General features: G+C 38.1%; 1 long non-coding RNA gene across 1 annotated transcript; it reads left to right on the forward strand.

Annotated features, from left to right (window-relative positions):
* Positions 1 to 1,947: 1,947 nt before the first annotated feature.
* Positions 1,948 to 4,510, forward strand: LOC136848502 (uncharacterized). Its single transcript, XR_010856038.1, has 3 exons — positions 1,948 to 2,210; positions 2,406 to 2,488; positions 4,331 to 4,510. It is a non-coding gene; the product is annotated as an uncharacterized lncRNA (long non-coding RNA).
* Positions 4,511 to 6,000: the final 1,490 nt, after the last annotated feature.

The following is a 6,000-nucleotide window of genomic DNA, read 5'->3' on the forward strand; positions in this document are numbered from 1 at the left end:
TTCCTAGCACCACTTGCTACTCACACACATGAAGAAAACGGCGTCTCTTCCAATGTTGTGAGCAGTCTGTACCTGAGCATCAGGAAATCTGAATTTTGGTGGCTAATTTCAATGGCATACTGTAACTTTAAAATTTCATTATTTCCCAAAACAAACCCCGAAAGGCACCCCTCCAGAAAACGAGCTTTCAGAAAAACTAAGTTTCACGGCTGTATCTTTTACCGTTATTGCTCCACAGATATAGGTCCCTCACCCACCCAGCCCACCACACCCCCTGAAGGCCCAAAATTGATATCTGGATCTCCGGAACGGCTGAGCGGATTTCAGTGAAATTTGGCAGAATTAGAGACCTTAGTGGGAAACCTCTAAAGCCAAAGTTTCATCCCGATTGGTTGAATATTTCCAGTTATAAAGGTCCAAAGTCAGGGTTTAAGTCCAAGTTCAGCCCCGATAGGAATGGGGCGTGAGAAGGGGTGATATATAAAATGTCAAAAATCCTGGGCATTGTAATTGAAGCAACTATCTTAACAGGAAAGGGAGAGTGTGAGAGGGAGAAGAAGTGACATAGAGAGAGAGAGTGAGAGGGAGAGGAAGTGAGAGAGAGAGAGTAGAGGGCGTTTAGGGAGGAGAGAAAAGGAAAGAGTGAGGGAGAGTTGGAGGGAGGAAAAGATGGAGAGAGAGAGAGAAAGAGTTTATTGGTTGTCATTCGGTTTTCCCGGGGAGTGCAAGGTTGGTCATCTAGTATATATATACACACACATATATATATACATATATATGTATGTATGTATGTATGTAAGTATAAACAGGCCTCAACCTTATAATTAAAATATTCTCTCCCATCGGAACCGAATACAGAACTCTGAAGCAAGGCAAAGGCGCCACAAACTGACTCTCACAAAAGTCACAGGCGGAGGTGGGATCCAAGTACTTGATAGCAGCTAGTGATTTACTTTGCAGGCTGCACACCTTTGCATAACAGATGTTTTTGATGAAATCCCAACATAACAGTCTCTCAGCTGATGGCAGCTAAGTATTTTATGACCTATGAGACTTGTTGAGATTTGGGGGCCCCCTTTGTTTTAGTGTGCATATAGCCTACTCGTATATCCAGTATATATACATACACACACACACACACACATATATATATATATATATATATATATATATATATATATATATATATATATATATATATATATATATATATAGCATAATGAAACGTTTGTACGTGAGCAAAAGGAACACGAAGAAATCAGTAGAATATTATTTTAAACAAAATGCCCCAGACGGGGATTTTCAATGCTTACTCAAAGGAGCCAGTTAATCCCTAGACTCAGATAACACACCAGCCACAAAGAGCAGCCTGGATATTTCAGTAATAAAAAAAACGATATAAATATCTTGCATAAAAACTCGGGTACCAGTTTCACAACAGTAATGCAAGGGCTAAGTACGTTTAATTATAGTAATATTAATTTGTACTTGGTTGCGAATCATATACCAGTATAACAAGTTTTATTTAGTGTATCCAATTATACGGTACACACACACATATATATACAGTATGTGTGTGTGGTGTATGTGTATGTATATACGTATATATGACAAAATATCCACGCGAATTAAAAGTTATTTCATCAAAGTGATGAGAAGAAATATGCGACAGGCTTATGCTACAAATTATTTCCTGAGCCCTAAAGAATTTACGGTTTACGTTCAGGAAAAACTATTCATCATGTGTTGTATTTTAAACCTCCATGAAATACAAGTAAAAGAAGTGGGTAGGAAATCAAAATAATACTTGCAAAATGAGCGATTTCAAGGATATTCATGGGTCGCATTCGGTCACGTTCCAAGAAGCAAGACACTACTAAGACTTTAGAGTCCTTGGCAAATGACACCCTCGCTCGAGTTCGGACATTTGATTTGAGCAGTGGACAATAGACACTCGGATTTTCGACTGTGTAACGTCGTCCTGGGCGGTAGACGTGTAACGGGAGTTTGCTAAGTATAATCCTTTTTTTTGCTTGGGAAGCGGGAGTGGCGTATTCAATTCCCCCTTAATTTATCGTAGCGTAATTGGTCATGTTGTGAAGTTTTTACGATGAAACCGTTTATCACTCAACTAGACTATAGTTGGAGCTAAATATTTCCATCGATTGTTGTCACTTCGCTGGTGAAGATAAACACCGAGCTTCTGCAAGGTAACGCCAACTTTATTGTATTATTGCTAATATTGTATATTTGTTTTGGGGGTGCGTGTTTAGCCTCGTATAAATCTTTGGCAGTCATTATAACTATTTCTGTGGGCGTTTACCCATAATCTGACGTAAGTAAACGCCAAAATTTACGAGATTTAGAGTAAATTACACACAGGCCTAATGATTAGTCTTTTTCAGGATGTTTTTGGTACGAGTTTGACTTGGAGTTATTGTTCTAACGGTAAAGCTTCACGCTTGATAAAGCTGCTCTTTAGCAACAGGTATGTAGGCGTTTTTTTCCGCCAAGTTTAGTTAAGTAATTTTGTCATAATTACTTTTTATATTGTAAAAAATCAATTTACATTTTAAATTTTTGTAATAAATTTACTCTTTAAAGTTTTGTAATTTACTTTTTAAATTTTATTTTAATTTTTGTAATTTTAAATTTTTGTAATACATTTACTTTAATTTGTCAATTCATTTTAATTTTTGTATTTTTAAATTTTTCATAAACTTGCTTTTTTAATATTTGTAGTAAATTTACTTTTTATTTGTATATACTGTTCTTGAATAGTATATACAAATACCTTATCCTCCACCCCATAAGGGGCGGCGCCCCGAGGGGTGGGGGAGCCCCCATGTTCTGCATAGTAGGTCGTATGATCTACTGTGCAGGTTTTTGGGTGGTTTTGTGTTACTAATCAAATTTTCTTTCAGGTGATAAGTACAGACTCAATCTATTTAGTTTTCTTGCCAGTTCAGATAGGTGTTAGGTGCTTAGGTATTTAGGGCTTGGCTGCCTCCCACTCGGTTAAGTTTGCTGAAGCTTCTTAAGGTTTGAGGAAATTAATGTTGATTATATCAAACTGCAATATTCGGCTTTAAAACAAATTTATGTAGAGGTCTTGTCTTGGTATGTTTTACAGAGTTTTAGCTTCCTGAAAATGGTTTGTTTGTGGTTAGGTTAAGCTAAGTTTTGGCCAATATTCATAAAGATTTTGCCAGGGTTTAAATTAGGTTTAAAGTTGGCGTTAGACTTAATAGGTTTTCCAGAGTATTCGAACTTGGTATTTCCTTACTCGCAACCGAAAATTTGTGGTTATAGGAAGCTTCCTAAATGTACGGGTCATTTACGATAATAGGGCCTGCTTACCCCGGGGTAAAGAGGAGACAGGTAGTCATTTGTGGGAAGGTGCGGATTATCCCCCCCCCAAATCTGACGTACACTGGAGGGCAGAGATCACTAGCCACAAGGCTGCTACAGTTCACATCTGATATTAAAGCAGTTTCCTGTAGTTTTTTATTCGCCGTGGGGGTTAGTCCCGTCAGTGCGCCTGACGGGCAGCACTGTAGGCATTACTCAAGGTTCTTTGCAGCGTCCGTTCGGCCCTTAGCTGTAGTCTTTCATTCCTTTTACTGCACCTCCATTCATAATGATTTTCATAGTGCAACTGCGAGTTTTCCTCCTGTTACATCTTTTAACCTTTTACACTAGATTTTCCTGGAAATTTCTCAGCGCTGAATGACCCCATAGGTCCCAGTACTTGGCCTTTGGCCTAAACGCTATACAGAGCAGATTTTGACCACTTCTCTCTATACACTGTAATTTCCAGTTACTTAAGAATGCCAGCCATCTGTACGGTATTTGAGTGCCATTCAAATAGCATAGAAAAGGACGGCACTTCATAATTTCGCTTCCCTCAAGACCTTGAAACAAGGTACAAGTGGATTCGTCTTTGTCGAAGGAAAGGTTCAATCCATTCTATACACCGAATATGCAGTAAGCATTTTGAAGAAAGTTCAGCTGAGATTTAAAGCTGGAGCTTCCGGGATTACAGGTCCCATCAGCAAGATACAGATGTCTCAAGAGTCAGGCACTTCTAACTCTTCAGATGCCTAAGCCTCAAGGTTGGTGTTTCTATTCACTAGTGATATATAGGCTTGTAGATATCAACACTTAAGATTCTGTATTATGCATTTTGTGTGATATGTAGAGAGAGAGAGAGAGAGAGAGAGAGAGAGAGAGAGAGAGAGAGAGAGAGAGAGAGAGAGAGAGAGAGAGAATTTCCAAATCCTTTTCGTTGGAAATGTTACTGAATCCTTAATTTCCGATTCGTCAACAGCATGCCGAATATCACGAGCAGCGGTGTAGACAACGCCTAGTGGGAGAAATAGCAGGAGTCTGCACCATTTCACTGACAAGAGGGATGGCATGCAGGCAAGGTTTCGGAGCAGGCGGAGCAAATAGATCTTGCCAAAAAATTGGAAGCTTTGCAGCGTCAACTACTTGATTTTACAAGAGAGAAATAACCCCCCCCCTTAGAAAGAAAACGGGAGAATGGTTAGCCTTATCAGAAAATTCGAGAGACTGAGTACTGAAGTAGTGCAACAGCTTTGAAGAATGCAAGTCCTAATGATTTTCATTACAATCCTGGTAAGTCTGTAAGTTAGGTTCCTCGGATGTTATACATTCGTAAACCTACCAATTGCCTGTGTATTATAACTTTATTAATAAATAATGGGTCTTTAGTTTTCAGTTCTTGACTACTTCCTCGGTATTTTTATAGGGGAAAACAGTGTGTGGAATCTGGTTATCCATATAATTACATATGTTGAAGGAAAAACTACTTAAGGCCTATATCAGATTTTAAACGTAAGCTAATTAATGTAAGCTACCCTCATGAAATTGTTGAAAATTCGATTTGTTCCACGCCTGTAGTGGAAATGTGGTTTGGGAATTGGTTGTGACGACTCAAATGCCCTTAGTTAACTTGTGGGGACAACGAGCTGAAATCTGACTCCTTACTACTGAATGCACAGTACCAAGAACGCTGTAGAATGTATTTGGAGCAAAAATATGATGAAAATTACTTTAGAACTGTGTAATTAGAAGGTAAAACTAAATATCAAATTGTTTCATAGAGCTAGTACAAAGAAATTTCCTTTCATCGGTATGAAATTTTGATGTGTGATGGCCAGCTACACTTCCATGGACAAAGGTCTTAAATTACGTGGCTAAGTATAGGATTTGACGCATGGAAAAGAGATTTAAGTTATGCATAATTGAAAAAAAAAAATCCTGAAATATTGGAGTTATATTGGAGTTAAGGTACATAGTTAAACATAGGATTTAACGTAGGTGAAAAGAATTTTAAGCTATAGATTTAAAAAATATTCTGAAATACTGACGTTGAATTCTTGTTAAAGGATTGCGCGACGTTTTTAATTAGGGCGGAGGGGGAGAACGGAGGTCGTTTGGCAAACAAATCTGGTTGACCACATAAAGCTTTGAGATGTAAAGTTTTTTACCAAAAACACTTTAATTTGTTTTAACGATTTCCGTTTGATAGGTCACTTCGATTCTGAATAATCTCATAGGTCCCAGCGCTTTGCGTTTTGCCTAAATTTCATATTCCATTCAATGTAATACATCACTAATGTAGGGTGATGACCATTTATTTTCACAACTATCCATGAAACCCCCGTAGGATGGTAGTGCATTACTTAAGGCTCTTGGCAGTGTCCCTTCGTCCCCTAGCTTCAACCCCTTTCATTCCTTTTATAGTACCTACGTTCGTATTCTCACATATCTATCTTTGCACCCTCTCCTATCAATTTTCATTGTGCAACTGCAAGGTTTTTCTCCTGTTACAACTTTCAAACCTTTCTACTAAATTTTTCCTTCCAGCTCTTAATGACCTCATAGATCCCAAGGCTTAGCCTTAGGCTTAAATGCTGTATTCTATTCTATGCATGAAACCAATTTAAAGACTAATAATTCTCAAGACTGGTT

Source organism: Macrobrachium rosenbergii, chromosome 19 (assembly GCF_040412425.1).
Source record: "Macrobrachium rosenbergii isolate ZJJX-2024 chromosome 19, ASM4041242v1, whole genome shotgun sequence".
Taxonomy (NCBI): domain Eukaryota; kingdom Metazoa; phylum Arthropoda; class Malacostraca; order Decapoda; family Palaemonidae; genus Macrobrachium; species Macrobrachium rosenbergii.